We start from the raw sequence: 18,472 nt of genomic DNA on the forward strand, positions 1-18,472 counted from the left end.
CTTTCACTCATCCACACAAATATTCCACCATTTTACGTCAACTCCAGCAACATGCATCCACACGTGCGCACAGGCCATGCGTGCGCGCAGGCCATGCGTGCGCATCGATGCCAAATCTCCAAAGCTCCATTCTTCATGCTCCTTCCACTTATGCATGCTTCCTTCCTCTCTTCTAGCCTATTCTTTCCTTATAAACTCTGAAATCACTCAACAAACACATCACAGCATCGAATGGTAATAGAAAAAGGTTAAAATATAGTATATTTAAGGTAAAAGGAGCATGTTTTCAACCATGAAGCAAAATTAGGAAGGAGACACAAAATCATGCATTTTATATGAATAAGTGTGAAAGAATGCTAATAAAACCCCCCAAATTCTACACAAGATAAACCCTCAAAATGGGGTTTATCAACCTCCCCACACTTAAACCAAGCATGTCCTCATGCTAAAAGAAATCAAAAGACCAAAGGATCATAAGGGAATGGAGTCTTATGAGATGCAATCTATGTATATGAATGCAACTAACGCGGATGCTACTATCTACTTGGTCAAGGGTAAATCAATCTTCCAAGAACATATATGGGCACATAGGGCCAAATGGTAAATCAATACATGAACTCTACCAATTCAAACATCAAAGTGGAGTGTGCATAACTTGCATGAAGAAAGCTTATGAAAGCCGAAAACAAGGAATTGAGCCTCAAACCCTCACCTGAAGTGTCTGCATTCTAGTCACTCAGTGTGTAGGATTGATGATGAGGGAGAATTTATATACTTTTTGGCATTCTTTTTAGGTAGATTTTAGTATGATTTAGTTAGTTTTTGGAAAATAATTATTAGTTTTTAAGAAAAAATCATATTTCTGGACTTTATTATGAGTTTGTGTGTTTTTTTCGTGATTTCAGATATTTTCTGGCTGAAATTGAGGGACCTGAGCAAAAATCTGATTCAGAGGCTGAAAAAGGACTGCAGATGTTGTTGGATTTTGACCTCTCTGTACTCGAAATGGATTTTATGGCGCTACAGAAGCCCAATTGGTGCGCTCTCAATTGCGTTGGAAAGTAGACATCCTGGGCTTTCCAGCAATATTTAATAGTCCATACTTTGTTCGAGTTTTGACGGCGCAAACTGGCGTTCAAACGCCAGCTTCCTGCCCTATTCTGGTGTTAAACGCCAGAAACAGGATAAAAGCTGGAGTTAAACGCCCAAACTAGCATAAAAGCTGGCGTTTAACTCCAAGAAAAGTCTCTACACATGAAAGCATTAATGCTCAGCCCAAGCACACACCAAGTGGGCCCGAAAGTTGATTTCTGCATCATTTACTTATTTCTGTAATCCTAGTAACTAGTTTAGTATAAATAGGACTTTTTACTATTGTACTGACATCTTTTGGATCATCTTTGATCTAAGGATCAATTTGGGGAATGTTTTTCCTTAGACTTGGAGGCTGGCCACTCGGCCATGCCTAGACTATTTTCACTTGTGTATTTTCAACGGCGGAATATCTACACACCATAGATTAAGGTGTGGAGCTCTGCTGTTCCTCGAGTATTAATGCAAAGTACTATTGTTCTTCTATTCAAAACAAGCTTATCCTTATTCTAAGATATTCATTCGCACACAAGAACATGATGAATGTGATGATCAAGTGACACTCATCACCATTCTCACTTATGAATGCGTGCCTGACAAACACTTCCGTTCTACATGAAAATAAGCTTGAATGCATATCTCATGGGTCTCTAATCAACGATTCACATCATTTCCCCTCTGACAATGGGGCATCTGAATCCGAGATTAGAATATTCGTGGTATAGGCTAGAATCAATTGGCAGTATTCTTGAGATCCGAAAAGTCTAAACCTTGTCTGTGGTATTCCGAGTAGGATCTGGGAAGGGATGACTGTAACGAGCTTCAAACTCATGACTGTTGGGCGTAGTGACAGACGCAAAAGGATCATTGGATCCTATTCCAACACAAGTGAGAACCAACAGCTTATTAGCCATGCGGTAGCTGTGCCTGGTATTTTTCATCCGAGATGAGAAATCTGACAGTTGATTAGCCGTACAGAAACTGTAGAGGACCATTTTCACTGAGAGGACGAGAGGTATCCATTGACAATGGTGATCCCCAACATACAGCTTGCCATGGAAAGGAGTATGAATGATTGAATGAAGACAGTAGGAAAGCAGAGATTCAGAAGGAATAATGCATCTCCATACGCTTATCTGAAATTCCCACCAATGAATTACATAAGTGTCTCTATCTTTATTTTATGTTTATTTATCTTTTAATTATCAAAACTCTATAACCATTTGAATCTGCTTGATTGAGATTTACATGATGACGATGGCTTGCTTCAAGCTGACAATCTCCGTGGGATTGACCCTTACTCACGTAAGGTATTACTTGGATGACCCAGTGCACCTGCTGGTCAGCTGTGCAAAGTTGTGAAGAGATGTGTGAATCATGGTATTGTGCACCAAGTTTTTGGAGCCATGACTGGTGATAACAATTTCGTGCACCAAGTTTTTGGCGCTGTTGCTAGGGATTGTTTGAGTTTGGACAACTGACGATTCATCTTGTTGCTCAGATTAGGTAATTTTCTTCTTGTTTGAGTCTTGAGTCAAATTTTAAGTTTGGTGTCAATTGCATCTTTTTAATTTTCTAAAAATTTTCGAAAAATTCATGCATGTGTTCTTCATGATCTTCAAGTTGTTCTTGAGGATTTTCTTTGTTGGATCTTTAATTTTTCTTATTTTGTGTCTTTTCCTGTTTTCCATATGCATTTTAGAATTATTAGTGTCTAAACATTAAAAATTTCTAAGTTTGGTGTCTTGCATGTTTTTCTTTTCTTAAAAATTTTCAAAAACATATTCTCAATGTTCATCATGATCTTCAAAGCGTTCTTGCATGTATTAGTTGTTTTGATTCATGATTTTTATGTTTTGCTTCAAATTGGTGTTTTTCTCTCTCATCATTAAAAATTCAAAAAATAAAAAAAATATTTTTCCCTTATTTTCCTCATAAATTTCGAAATTTTGGATTGACTTAGTCAAAAAATTTTTAAAATTTTGTTGTTTCTTATGAGTCAAGTCAAAATTTCAATTTAAAAATCTTATCTTTTCAAAATTTCCAAAAATCAAATCTTTTCCATTTTTCTTTCATATTTTTCGAAATTTTTTTAATTTAATTTTCAAAATCTTTTTCTTACTTTTATTTCATATTTTCAAAATTAATGCTAACATTTAAATGTTTTGATTAAAAAATTTCAAGTTGTTACTTGCCTTTTAAGAAAGGTTCTATCTTTAAATTTTAAAATTATATCTTTTAGTTTCTTGTTAGTCAAGTCATCAACTTTAATTTTTAAATATCAAATCTTTTTAATTTCCTTTTCAAATCTTTTTCAAAATAAATTTCAATCATATCTTTTTAATCATATCTTTTTCAAACTTTAATTTCAAAATCTTATCTAACTTCTTATCTTTTCAAAATTGATTTTCAAATCTTTTTCAATTAACCACTTAACTTTTTGTTTGATTTTTAAAATTCTTATCTTTTTCAAAACTACCTAACTAATTTTCTCTCTCTAATTTTCAAAAACACCTCACCCTTTTTCAAAATTCTTTTAATTAACTAATTGTTTCAAATTTTAATTTTAATTTTATTTTTTCTCTTAATTTTCGAATTCTAACTAAATTTTAAAATAAAAACAAAAATATTTTCCTTTTCCTTTTAATTATTTTCGAAAACTCTCTCTCTCATCTTCTTCTATTTATTTATTTAATCACTAACACTCTTCTCTTCTTCTTATAATTCGAACCATCTCTCCCTCTCTGTGTTCGAATTCTTCATCTCTTCTCTCTACATTATTCTTCTATTCTTCTCTTCTTATACTCACATAAAGGAATCTCTATACTGTGACATAGAAGATTCCTCTTCTTTTTTGTTCTCTTCTTTTATATATGAGCAGGAGTAAGGACAAGAACATTCTTGTTGAAGCTGACCCTGAACCTGAAAAGACTCTGAAGAAGAAGCTATGAGAAGCTAAAGCACAACAATCCAGAGAAAACCTTACAGAGAATCTCGAAAAAGAAGTAATGGCCAAACCCAAGAACAATAACAATGCAAGGAAGGTGCTTGGTGATTTTACTACACCAACTTCCAACTTCCATGGAAGAAGCATCTCAATCCTTGCCATCAGAGCAAACAATTTTGAACTTAAGCCTCAATTAGTTTCTCTGATGCAACAGAATTGCAAGTTCTATGGACTTCCATCAGAAGATCCTTTTTAGTTCTTAACTGAATTTTTGCATATCTGTGATACTCTTAAGACCAATGGAGTTAATCCCGAGGTCTACAAGCTTATGCTTTTCCCTTTTGCTGTAAGAGATTGAGCTAGAATATGGTTGGACTCTCAACCTAGAGATAGCCTGAACTCTTGGGATAAGCCGGTCACGGCTTTCTTAGCCAAACTCTTTCCTCCTCAAAAGATGAGCAAGCTTCGAGTGGATGTTCAACCCTTCAAGCAGAAAGAAGGTGAATCCCTCTATAAAGCTTAGGAAAGATACAAGCAATTAACCAAAAAGTGTCCTTCTGACATGCTCTCAGAATGGACCATCCTGGATATATTCTATGATGGTCTATCTGAATTGTCTAAGATGTCATTGAACCATTCTGCAGGTGGATCTATTCACCTAAAGAAAACGCCTGCAGAAGCTCAAGAACTCATTGAAATGGTTGCCAATAACCAGTTCTTGTACACCTCTAAAAGGAATCCTGTGAGTAATGGGATGCCTCAGAGGAAAGGAATTCTTGAAATTAATGCTCTGAATGATGATGAGCGGATAATTTATACACTTTTTGGCATTGTTTTTAGATAGTTTTTAGTAGGATCTAGCTACTTTTTAGTATATTTTTATTAGTTTTTAAGCAAAATTCACATTTTTGGACTTTATTATGAGTTTGTGTGTTTTTTTGTGATTTCATGTATTTTTTGGCTGAAATTGAGGGACCTGAGCAAAAATCTGATTCAGAGGCTGAAAAAGGACTGCTGATGCTGTTGGATTCTGACCTCCCTGCACTCGAAATGGATTTTTTGGAGCTAGAAAAACCTAAATGGCATGCTCTTAATTCCATTGGAAAGTAGACATCCTGGGATTTCCAGCAATATATAACAGTCCATACTTTGCTCGAGTTTTGACGATGTAAACTGGCATTCAAACGCCAACTTCCTGCCCTATTCTGGTGTTAAATGCCAAAAACTAGATAAAAGCTGGAGTTAAACGCCCAAACTGGCATAAAAGTTGGCATTTAACTCCAAGAAAATTCTCTACACATGAAAGCTTCAATGCTCAGCCCAAGCACACACCATGTGGGCCCGGAAATGGATTTCTGCATCATTTACTTATCTCTGTAAACCTTAACTACTAGTTTTAGTATAAATATTACTTTTTATCATTTTATTAGACGTCTTGGTTATTCTAGTTCCCCCTCTGGGGCCAAAGCCAATGAACACCATTATCACTTATGTATTTTCAACGGTGGAGTTTCTACACACCATAGATTAAGGTGTAGAGCTCTATTGTTCCTCGAGTATTAATGCAAAGTACTATTGTTCTTATATTCAATTCAAGCTTCTTTTTATTCTAAGATATTCACTCGCACTTCAATCTGATGAATGTGATGATCCGTGATACTCATCACCATTCTCAATTTATGAACGCGTGCCTGACAACCACTTCCGTTCTACCTGCGAAAGCTAGAGTGTGTATCTCTTGGGTTTCTAATCAACGATTCACATCGATTCCCCTCTGACAATGGGGCATCTGAATCCGAGATAAGGATCTTCGTGGTATAGGCTAGAAACACTTGGCAGCATTCCTGGGATCCGAAAAGTCTAAACCTTGTCTGTGGTATTCCGAGTAGGATCTGGGAAGGGATGACTGTGACGAGCTTCAAACTCGCAACTGTCAGGTGCAGTGACAGTGCGCAAAAGGATCATTGGATCTTATTCCGACACGATCGAGAACCAACAGCTGATTAGCCATGCGGTAGCTGTGCCTGGTATTTTTCATCCGAGACGAGAAATCTGACAGTTGATTAGCCGTACAGAAACCGTAGAGGACCATTTTCACTGAGAGGACGAGAGGTAGCCATTGACAACAGTGATTCCCAACATACAGCTTGCCATGGAAAGGAGTATGAATGATTGAATGAAGACAGTAGGAAAGCAGAGATTCAGAAGGAATAACGCATCTCCATATGCTTATCTGAAATTACCACCAATGAATTACATAAGTATCTCTATCTTTATTTTATGTTTATTCATCTTTTAATTATCAAAACTCCCATAACCATTTGAATCCGCCTGACTGAGATTTACTAGATGACCATAGCTTGCTTAGAGCCGACAATCTCCGTGGGATCAACCCTTACTCACGTAAGGTATTACTTGGACGACCCAGTGCACTTGCTGGTCAGCTATGCGAAGTTGTGAAGAGATGTGTGAATCATGGTATTGCGCACCAAGTTTTTGGAGCCATGCCAAGGGATAACAATTTTGTGCACCAAGTTTTTGGCGCCGTTGTCGGGGATTGTTCGAGTTTGGACAACTGACGGTTCATCTTGTTGCTTAGATTAGGTAATTTTCTTCTTGTTTCAACCTTTATTTTATTTTCAAAAATTTTTTTTCCTTGTTTTCGTTTTGCCAAAAAGATATTTTCGAAAAATCCAAAAAAAAATTAATAAAATCATAAAAACCAAAAAAAATATTTGTGCTTCTTGTTTGAGTCTAGTGTCAAATTTTAAGTTTGGTGTCAATTGCATCTTTTTAATTTTCAAAAACTTTTCGAAAATTCATGCATGTGTTCTTCATGATCTTCAAGTTGTTCTTGCGGATTTTCTTTGTTTGAGCTTTAATTTTTCTTGTTTTGTGTCTTTTGTTGTTTTTCATATGTATTTTTTATTCATAGTGTCTAAACATGAAAAATCTTGCATGTTTTTTCTTTCTTGAAAACTTTTCAAAAATAAGTTCCTGATGTTCATCATGATCTTCAAAGTGTTCTTGGTGTTCATCTTGACATTCATAGTGTTCTTGCATGCATCATTTGTTTTAATCTAAAATTTTTATGTGTTGAGTCATTTTGTCATTTTTCTCTTTCCTCATTAAATTCAAAAAATAAAAAAAAATATCTTTTCCTTATTTCACTCATAAATTTCAAAATCTTTGGGTTGACTTAGTCAAAAAAAAATTTTAAAATAAGTTGTTTCTTGTTAGTCAAGTCAAGAGTTCAATTTCAAAAATTTATCTTTTCAAAATCAAATCTTTTTTTTCCTTTGTTTTTCGAAAATTTTCAAAAATCTTTTTCAAAACTTTTCAAAATCTTTTTCCTATTTTTACTTCATATTTTTAAAATTAATACTAACAATTAATGTTTTGATTCAAAAATTTCAAGTTTGTTACTTTCTTGTTAAGAAAGATTCAAACTTTAAATTTTAAAATCATATCTTTTAATTTCTTGTGAGTCAAGTCATTAATTCTGATTTTAAAAATTAAATCTTTTCAAAATAAATTTCAATCATATCTTTTCAATCATATATTTTCAAACATATCTTTTTCAAATCATATCTTTTTCAAACTTTAATTTCAAAATATCTTTTTCTAACTTCTTATCTTTTCAAAATTAATTTCAAAATCTTTTTCAAAACCACCTAACTAATTTTCTCTCTTCTAATTTTCGAAAATCACCTCCTTCTTTTTCAAAAAAATCTTTTTAATTAACTAATTGATTTAAATTCTAATTTTATCTCTTCTAACGTTTTCGAAAATTGCTAACCCATTTTTCAAAATAATTTTTGAATTTCTCTCTCTTACCTCTTTCTAATTATTTTATTTATTTACTAACACTTCTTTTCTACTCATAATTCGAACCCTCTCTTCCCTCTCTGTGTTCGAATTTTTTTCTTCCTTCTTTATTATTGTTCTTCTTCTCTTCTACTCACATAAAGGAATCTCTATACTGTGACATAAATGATTCCTCTTCTTTTCTGTTCTCTTCTTTTTCATATGAGCAGGAGCAAGGACAAGAACATTCTTGTTGAAGCTGACCCTGAACCTGAAAGGACTCTGAAGAAGAAGCCAAGAGAAGCTAAAGCACAACAATCCAGAGAAAACCTTATAAAAAATCTCGAAAAAAAAGTAATGGCTGAACCCAACAACAATGCAAGGAAGATGCTTGGTGACTTTACTGCACCAACTTCCATGGAAGAAGCATCTCAATCACTGCCATTGGAGCAAACAATTTTGAGCTAAAGCCTCAATTAGTTTCTCTGATGCAACAGAATTACAAGTTTTATGGACTTCCATCAGAAGATCTTTTTCAGTTCTTAACTGAATTCTTGCAGATCTGTGATACTGTTAAGACCAATGGAGTTGATCCCGAGCTCTATAAGCTTATGCTTTTCCCTTTTGCTGTAAGAGACAAAGCTAGAATATGGTTGGACTCTCAACCTAGAGATAGCCTGAACTCTTGGGATAAGCCGGCCACGGCTTTCTTAGCCAAATTCTTTTCCCCTCAAAAGCTGAGCAAGCTTAGAGTGGATGTTCAACCCTTCAGGCAGAAAGAAGGTTAATCCCTCTATGAAGCTTGGGAAAGAAACAAGCAACTGACCAAAAAGTGTCCTTCTGACATGCTCTCAGAATGGACCATCCTGGATATATTCTATGATGGTCTGTCTGAATTGTCTGAGATATCATTGGACCATTCTACAGGTGGATCTATTCACCTAAAGAAAACACCTGCAGAAGCTCAGAAACTCACTGAAATAGTTGCAAATAACCAGTCCATGTACACCTTTAAAAGGAATCCTGTGAATAATGGGACGCCTCAGAGGAAGGGAGTTCTTGAAATTGATGCTCTGAATGCCATATTGGCTCAAAACAAAATGTTGACTCAGCAAGTCAATATCATTTTTCAGAGTCTGAATGGATTACAAAATGCATCCAACGGTACTAAAGAAGCATCTTCTGAAGAAGAAGCTTATGATCCTGAGAACCCTACAATGGCAGAGGTGAATTACATGGGTGAAGCCTATGGAAACACCTATAATCCCTCATGGAGAAATCATCCAAATTTCTCATGGAAGGATCAACAAAAGCTTCAACAAGGCTTTAACAATAATAATGGTGGAAGAAATAGGTTTAGCAATGGCAAGCCTTTTCCATCATCCTCTCAGCAACAGACAGAGAATTCTGAGCAGAACCCATCTAGCTTAGCAAATATAGTCTCTGTTCTATCTAAGGCCACTCTCAGTTTCATGAATGAAACAAGGTCCTCCATCAAAAACTTGGAGGCACAAGTGGGTCAGCTGAGTAAAAGGTTACTAAAACTCCTCCAAACACTCTCCCAAGCAATACAGAAGAGAATCCCAAAAGAGAGTGCAAGGCCATAACCGTGACCAACATGGCCGAACCTGGAGAGAGTGAAAAGGCAGTGATTCCCAGTGAGGAAGGCCTCAGGGAACGTCCACTCACCATTAAGGAGTACCCCAATGAGGAACCAAAGGAATCTGAGGCTCATACAGAGACCATAGAGATTCCTTTGACCTTCCTATTACCATTCATGAGCTCTGATGACTATTTATCTTCTGAAGAAGATGAAGACATTGCTGAAGGGTAAGTTGCCTAGTATTTAGGTGCAATCATGAAGCTGAATGCCAAGCTATTTGGTAATAAGACTTGGGAGGATGAACCTCCATTGCTCATTAATGAACTGAATACTGGGTTTAGTAAACTTTACCTCAAAAGAAACAGGATCCTGGTAAATTCTTAATACCCTGTACCATAGGTACCATGACCTTTGAGAAGGCTCTGTGTGACCTAGGGTCAGGTATTAACCTCATGCCACTCTCTGTAATGGAGAAACTAAGAATCTTTGAGGTACATGCTGCAAGAATCTCACTAGAGATGGCAGACAAATCAATGAAATAGGCTTATGGACTAGTAGAGGATGTGCTAGTGAAAGTTGAAGGCCTTTACATCCCTGCTGATTTCATAATCCTAGACACTGGGAAAGATAAGGATGAATCCATCATCCTTGGCAGTCCTTTCCTAGCCACAGCAAGAGCTGTGATTGATGTTGACAGAGGAGAGGGTCCTTCAATTGAATAAGAACTACTTTGTATTCAAGACTCAAGGTTCTCCTTCTGTACACATGGAGAAGAAGCATGAAAAACTTCTCTCAATACAAAGTCAAATAAAGCCCCCACATTCAAACTATAAGTTTGCTATTGAGAGGCCACAACAAACTTTAAGTTTGGTGTTGAGAGGCCACAACCATGTTCTGATTATCTGTGAGGCTCCATGAGAGTCCACTGTCAAGCTATTGACATTAAAGAAGCGCTTATTGGGAGGCAACCCAATTTTTATTTATCTATGTTAAATTTCCATTATCCATTATTATTTTATGTTTTCTTTAGGTTGATGATCATGTGGAGTCACAAAAACAACTGCAAAAATCAAAGCAAATTCAAAAATAGCATTAAAAATAGCACACCCTGAAGGAAGAACTTATTGGCATTTAAACGCCAGTAAAGGTAGAAAGATGGGCGTTAAACGCCTAGTCTGACACCATTCTGGGTGTTTAACGCCAGAAATAGGCACCAGATTGGCGTTTAATGCCAGAAATAGGCTACAGCTCCGCGTTAAACGCCAGGAAAGGTATAAAAGCTGGCGTTCAACACCAGAAACAGGCAGCAGTCTGGCGTTAAACGCCAGTATTTCATACAGAAGGGGTTTACACGCCTAGATGGTGTAGGGATGAGAAGTCCTTGACCCCTCAGGATCTGTGGACCCCACAGGATCCCCACCAACCTCAACTCGTTCTCTCTCTCTCTTACACCTTTTCAATACGCTCTTCTCCAAATACCCTTCACCAATCACCTCCATATCTCTTTTCCAAACACCCCACCTACCTTCGAAAATTCAAAATTCTTTCCCTCCCAAACCCAACCCAAAATACACGCACCCAACCCTCCTCCCACTCCTATATAAACCCCTCATCCCTCCTTCATTTTCATACATCACAATCACCTTATACCCCCTTGGCTGAATTCACTCTCTCCCTCCATCTCCTCTATTGTCTTCTTCTTCCCCTTCTTTCTTTCTTCTTTTGCTCGAGGACGAGCAAACCTTTTAAGTTTGGTGTGGTAAAAGCATTGCTTTTTGTTTTTCCATAACCATTTATGGCACCTAAGGCCGGAGAAACCTCTAGAAAGAGGAAAGGGAAGGCAAAAGCTTCCACCTCTGAGTCATGGGAGATAGAGAGATTCATCTCAAAGGTCCATCAAGACCACTTCTATGAAGTTGTGGCCAATAAGAAGGTGATCCCTGATGTCCCTTTCATGCTCAAAAGGAATGAGTATCCGAAGATTCGACATGAGATCCGAAGAAGAAGATGGGAAGTTCTCACCAACCCCATTCAACAAGTCAGAATCTTAATGGTTCAAGAGTTCTCTACAAACGCATGGATCACTAGGAACCATGATCAAAGTATGAACCCGAATCCAAATAATTGGCTTTCAATGGTTCGGGGGAAGTACATAGATTTCAGTCCGGAAAATGTAAGATTGGCATTCAACTTGCCAATGATGCAAGAAAATGCACGCCCCTACACTAGAAGGGTCAACTTTGATCAAAGGTTGGACCAAGTCCTCATGGACATATTTGTAGAAGGAGCTCAGTGGAAAAGAGACTCAAGAGGCAAGCCGGTTCAACTGAGAAGACCAGACCTTAAGCCTGTGGCTAGAGGATGGTTAGAGTTCATCCAACGCTCCATCATTCCTACTAGACACCAATCCGAAGTAACTGTGGATCGGGCCATCATGATCCATAGTATCATGATTGGGGAAGAAGTGAAAGTTCATGAGATCATACCTCTAGAACTCTACAAGGTGGCTAACAAGTCCTCTACTTTGTCAATGTTAGCTTTTCTCATCTCATTTGTCACCTATGCAGTTTAGCTGGAATTGTCATAGAGGAAGACATCCTCATTGAAAAGGACAAGCCCATCACTAAAAAGAGGATGGAGCAAACAAGAGAGCCCACTCAAGGATCTCAGCAAGAGCATGAGGAAGTCCCTCATCAAGAAAACCCTGAGATGCCTCAAGGGATGCATTTTCCTCCACACAATTATTAGGAGCAACTCAATACTTCTTTGGGAGATTTGAGTTCCAATATGAAACAACTAAGGATGGAGCACCAAGAGCACTCCATTATTCTCCATGAAATTAGAGAGGATTAGATAGCCATGAGGGAAGAGCAACAAAGGCAAGGAAGAGACATTGAGGAGCTCAGGCGTTCTATTGGATCTTCAAGAGGAAGAACTAGCCACCATCACTAAGGTGGACCCGTTCTTTAATTTCCTTGTTCTTATCTTTCTATTTTTCGATTTTTATGCTTTATGTTTTATCTATGTTTGTGTCTTCATTACATGATCATCAGTGTCTAGTGTCTATGTCTTAAAGCTATGAATAATTCCATGAATCCTTCACCTCTCTTAAATGAAAAATATGCCTAATTACAAAAGAACAAGAAGTACATGAATTTCAAATTTTATCTTGAAGTTAATTTAATTATTTCGATGTGGTGGCAATACTTTTTGTTTTTCTGAATGAATGCTTGAATAGTGCATATTTTTTATAGTGAAGTTTATGAATGTTAAAATTGTTGGCTCTTGAAAGAATGATGAACACAGACAAAATGTTGTTGGTAATCTGAAAAATCATGAAATTGATTCTTGAAGCAAGAAAAAGCAGTGAATAACAAAGCTTGTGAAAAAAATATAGCGAAAAAAATAAAGAAAAAGAAAGAAAAAGAAAAAGCAAGCAGAAAAAGCCAATAGCCTTTTAAACCAAAAGGCAAGGGTAAAAAGGATCCAAGGCTTTGAGTATTTATGGATAGGAGGGCCCAAAGGAATAAAATCCTGTAATAAGCGGCTAAATCAAGCTGTCCCTAACCATGTGCTTGTGTCATGAAGGTCCAAGTGAAAAGCTTGAGACTGAGTGGTTAAAGTCGTGATCCAAAGCAAAAGAGTGTGCTTAAGAACTCTAGACACCTCTAACTGGGGACTTTAGCAAAGCTGAGTCACAATCTGAAAAGGTTCACCCAGTTATGTGTCTGTGGCATTTATGTATCCGGTGGTAATACTGGAAAACAAAGTGCTTAGGGCCACGGCCAAGATTCATAAAATAGCTGTGTTCAAGAATCAACATATTGAACTAGGAGAATCAATAACACTATCTAAAATTATGAGTTCTTATAGATGCCAATCATTCTGAAATTCAAAGGATAAAGTGAGATGCAAAAACTGTTCAGAAGCAAAAAGCTACTAGCCCTGCTCATCTAATTGGGACTAAGTTTTATCTATTATTCTATTTTGTTTTCAGTTGCTTGGGGACAAGCAACAATTTAAGTTTGGTATTGTGATGAGCGGATAATTTATACGCTTTTTAGCATTGTTTTTAGGTAGATTTTAGTATGATTTAGTTAGTTTTTAGTAAATCATTATTAGCTTTTAAGAAAAATTCACATTTCTGGACTTTACTATGAGCTTGTGTGTTTTTCTATGATTTCAGGTATTTTCTGGCTGAAATTGAGGGACCTGAGCAAAAATCTTATTCAGAGGCTGAAAAAAGACTGCAGATGCTGTTGGATTCTGACCTCCCTGCACTCGAAATGAATTTTCTAGAGCTACAAAAGCCCAATCGGTGCTTTTCAATTGCGTTGGAAAGTAGACATCCTGGGCTTTCCAACAATATATAATAGTCTATACTTTGCCCGAGTTTTGACGGCGCAAATTGGCGTTCAAATGCTAGCTTCTTGCTCTATTCTGGCGTTAAACGCCAGAAACAGGATAAAAGCTTGAGTTAAACGCCCAAACTGGCATAAAGGCTGGCGTTTAACTCCAAGAAAAGTCTCTACACATGAAAGCTTCAATTCTCAGCCCAAGCACACACCAAGTGGGCCCGAAAGTGGATTTCTGCATCATTTACTTATTTCTGTAATCCTAGTAACTAATTTAGTATAAATAGGACTTTTTACTATTGTACTGACATCTTTTGGATCATCTTTGATCTGAGGATCAATTTGGGGAATGTTTTTCCTTTGACTTGGAGGCTGGCCACTCGGCCATGCCTAGACTATTTTTACTTGTGTATTTTCAACGGCGGAATTTCTACACACCATAGATTAAGGTGTGGAGCTCTACTGTTCCTCGAGTATTAATGCAAAGTACTATTGTTCTTCTATTAAATACAAGCTTATCCTTATTCTAAGATATTCATTCACACACAAGAACATGATGAATGTGATGATCAAGTGACACTCATCACCATTCTCACTTATGAACGCGCGCCTGACAAACACTTATGTTCTAAATGAAAACAAGCTTGAATGCATATCTCTTGGGTCTCTAATCAACAATTCACATCGTTTCCCCTCTGACAATGGGGCATCTGAATCCAAGATTAGAATCTTCGTGGTATAGGCTATAATCAATTGGCAGCATTCCTGAGATCCGGAAAGTCTAAACATTGTCTGTGGTATTCCGGGTAGGATCTGGGAAGGGATGACTGTGACGAGCTTCAAACTCATGACTGTTGGGCATAGTGACAGACGCAAAAGGATGATTGCATCCTATTCCAACACGAGTGAGAACCAACAGCTGATTAACCATGCGGTAGCTGTGCCTTGTATTTTTCATCTGAGACGAGAAATCCGACGGTTGATTAGCTATACAGAAACCGTAGAGGACCATTTTCACTGAGAGGATGGGAGGTAGCCATTGACAACAGTGATCCCCAATATACAGCTTGCCATAGAAAGGAGTATGAATGATTGAATGAAGACCGTAGGAAAGCAGAGATTTAGAAGGAATAACGCATCTCCATTCGCTTATCTGAAATTCCCACCAATGAATTACATAAGTATCTCTATCTTTATTTTATGTTTATTTATCTTTTAATTATCAAAACTCTATAACTATTTGAATCCGCCTGACTAAGATTTACAAGATGATCATAGCTTGCTTCAAGCCGACAAGGTTGTAATGGGGCTAAGGTAAAGGTATAAATGCATATGGTCGAGTGAGCTTGAAATTTGAATCTTTGACCAACCTAAGCTCTCACCTAACCTATGACAATCTATTTAAATCTAATATAATGTCTAGCTACCCATGATGCCCACTTTTTCACATACTAATGCATTCTCTTTAATTCACATTCCATATGCATTGTTGTTGTTACTTTACTTTGGGGCATTTTGTCCCCTTTTTATTGCATAGCTTTAAAATTTATTTATTTATTTATTTATTTTTTAACATGTTCTTTTTCTTTTGGTGAATTATATACAATGGTACCAATGCATATGGCTTAGGTATTTAATGCATGAGTACATACCCAATTACCAATATCTTCAATAAAAATACAAAACATACTCTTACCTCAACCAATGTCCCAAGTTTCTCAACATTTGAATGACACACACTCATTAGCCTAACCTAATCAAAAATTCAAATAAAGGACATTTATGGTTTTCCGCTTAAGGACTTGTAATGTGCTAAAATTAAGAAAGGGGTCAAAATAAGCTCAAAATTGGCTAACAATGGTTGATGTAAGGTGAGGCTATTTGGGCAAGTAGCTCAATGAAATGATGGCCTCAATCACACACATGCATTCATACACACAATAATGGACATATGGAGTCAAACAAATCAAAGATTGCAATCATAGCAGGAGAACAATGCACACAAGAATGGAAATAAGTGGTTATATGATGTGACCACGCAATTGGGCTTAAAACTCACATGCTTGTATTCTTAGCTCAAAAATCATGTTCCAAAATAAATTCTTCAAGCAAGCTTAACACCAAAAATTTTTCAAATTGGTAGGGTTCCCTAAAAACACATTTTCTTGGAAAAGAACTCATCACCCTAACCAAGTAGTCCTAAAAGAAACAACTATCATGCAAAAAGTGTTCAAAAGCAAAAACTAACCCTGCAATTTATTCTAATTAACAAAGGAAAATCAAAGTTTTTGGTGTTGAAAGGGAGAGATTATTACCTACGGAGATCGGTCAAACGACCTCCCCACACTTAAGAATTAGTACGGTCCTCCGTGTTGTTGGTAAGGCGCAAGGGGCGATCGGGTTCGGAATGTCCACTATCCCTTTCATGAGTGCCATCTTCACTTAAGTTCGAAGTGGATGTGGAGATCTCTGGCTCCTCCATAGGCGGGGTCGCAGTACTCAAGAGCTTCTTTACATAAGTAAATCGGCGTTGGTTCTGTTGTTCATATCGGTCCATCTTCTTATGGAGAGCTACAAGCAGTTGGTGGGCCGATTGTTGTGGTGCTGATGAAGTGGTAGAAGTGTTGGAAGGATGAGCCAAGTCAAGGCTTGTGGTGTCTACAGGAGGCTTAAGATATTTTTTGCTTGGGACGATGTCGCCCTTTGCCGAAATCATTGCTTTCATGTCCTTAGCCTCGTGAGGGACACCACCAGCAGCAACCAAATCTGATTCCAAAGCAGGAAATGGGAGGTTACCCATAGCATGAACACGACCCATGGCATGTCGGATGAGGAGAGCGATATTGACCGGCCGCCCAGTAAGTATGCACCAAACTTGTAGGGCAAGGTCCGCGGTGATCGCTGACTCCTGAATGCTTGGAAGTACTTAATGAGATAAGATTCGGGCTTATTCTCGAGCCTCTATAGTGAGATGATGTGCATCAAAGCTCTTAGGCCGGGGTCTGAGGCTCCCTCGGGTCCAAAATGACTCTGGTCCGGCAATTACCCAGAGGATAGCATCCCAATCAAAATCAAATTCAAAGTCATCACACTGACGTAGGACCTCTTGGTAACCATCTACCTCATTCGCCACTAGCAAGACTTTAAGTATCCCTTGAATAGCTTCTTCTGAAACCGGGACTTGCTTCCGGTGCACAAAAACAGTCTGAAGAGAAGGGGAGTGGTAATTGGAGTACAACTCTACCACCCAAGAAAGGTTGGCTTCTTGTGGTCTCCGCATCAGAAATCCCCATTGTTGCTGCTCAATGCGGGGTAAGATACACTGAACAAGATGGCCTGGAAGAACGAGGAGGTGTTCAGGATGGTAACTTCTCTCAACAATAGCGGGGAGCATGAGCTCACAATAGCGGTTGGGGAACCTAGTGGGATCCTGGTGCACGAAACTAACCAGCAGGTGCACTGGGTCGTCCAAGTAATACCTTACGTGAGTAAGGGTCGAATCCCACGGAGATTGTTGGTTTGAAGTAAGCTATGGTTATCTTATTAATCTTAGTTAGGATACCAATAGGATTCTTTAGCCTCGATTGTAAAAGATAAAAGAGCATGAAATAAATACTTATTATGCAGTAATAGAGAATATGTTGGAGTTTTGGAGATGCTTTGTCTTCTGAATTTCTGTAACATAATGCTTCCTCACTTTCATAAATGCAAGGCTCCTTCTATGGCAAGCTGTATGTAGGGTGTCACCGTTGTCAATGGCTACTTCCCATCCTCTCAGTGAAAATGGTCCAAATGCTCTGTCACACCACGACTAATCATCTATTGGTTCTCGATCATGTCGGAATAAGATCCGTTGATCCTTTTGTGTCTGTGATGAGCGGATAATTTATACGCTTTTTGGCATTGTTTTTAGTATGTTTTTAGTATGTTTTAGTTAGTTTTTAGTATATTTTTATTATTTTTTAGTTAAAATTCACTTTTCTGGACTTTAATATGAGTTTGTATTTTTTTCTGTGATTTCAGGTATTTTCTGGCTGAAATTGAGGGACTTGAGCAAAAATCTGATTCAGAGACTAAAAAGAACTGCAGATGCTGTTGGATTCTGACCTCCCTGCACTCCAAGCGCATTTTCTGGAGCTACAGAAGCCCAATTGGCGCTCTCTCAACGGCGTTGGAAAGTAGACATCCTGGGCTTTCCAGCAATATATAATAGTCTATACTTTGCCCGAGATTTAATGGCCCAAACCGGCGTTCCAAATCAGCTCAAAACTGCCCAGCGTTAAACGCCGGAACTGGCACAAGAATGGGAGTTAAACGCCCAAACTGGCACAAAAGCTGGCGTTTAACTCCAAGAAAAGTCTCTACACATGAAAGCTTCAATGCTCAGTCCAAGCACACACCAAGTGGGCCCGGAAGTAGATTTTTATGTAATTCACTCATTTTTGTAAACCCTAGGCTACTAGTTCTCTACAAATAGGACCTTTTACTATTGTATTTTCATCTTTGGATCACTTTAGATCCTTTGATCATCTTTAGATCTTGGTTCTTCTGGTTCCCTCTCTGGGACCGAAGCCAATGATCACTTTTGTTCTTATGTATTTTTAACGGTGGAGTTTCTACACACCATACATTAAGGTGTGGAGCTCTGCTGTACCTCGAGTATTAATC

This window comes from Arachis duranensis, chromosome 10 (genome assembly GCF_000817695.3).
Source record: "Arachis duranensis cultivar V14167 chromosome 10, aradu.V14167.gnm2.J7QH, whole genome shotgun sequence".
Classification (NCBI taxonomy): domain Eukaryota; kingdom Viridiplantae; phylum Streptophyta; class Magnoliopsida; order Fabales; family Fabaceae; genus Arachis; species Arachis duranensis.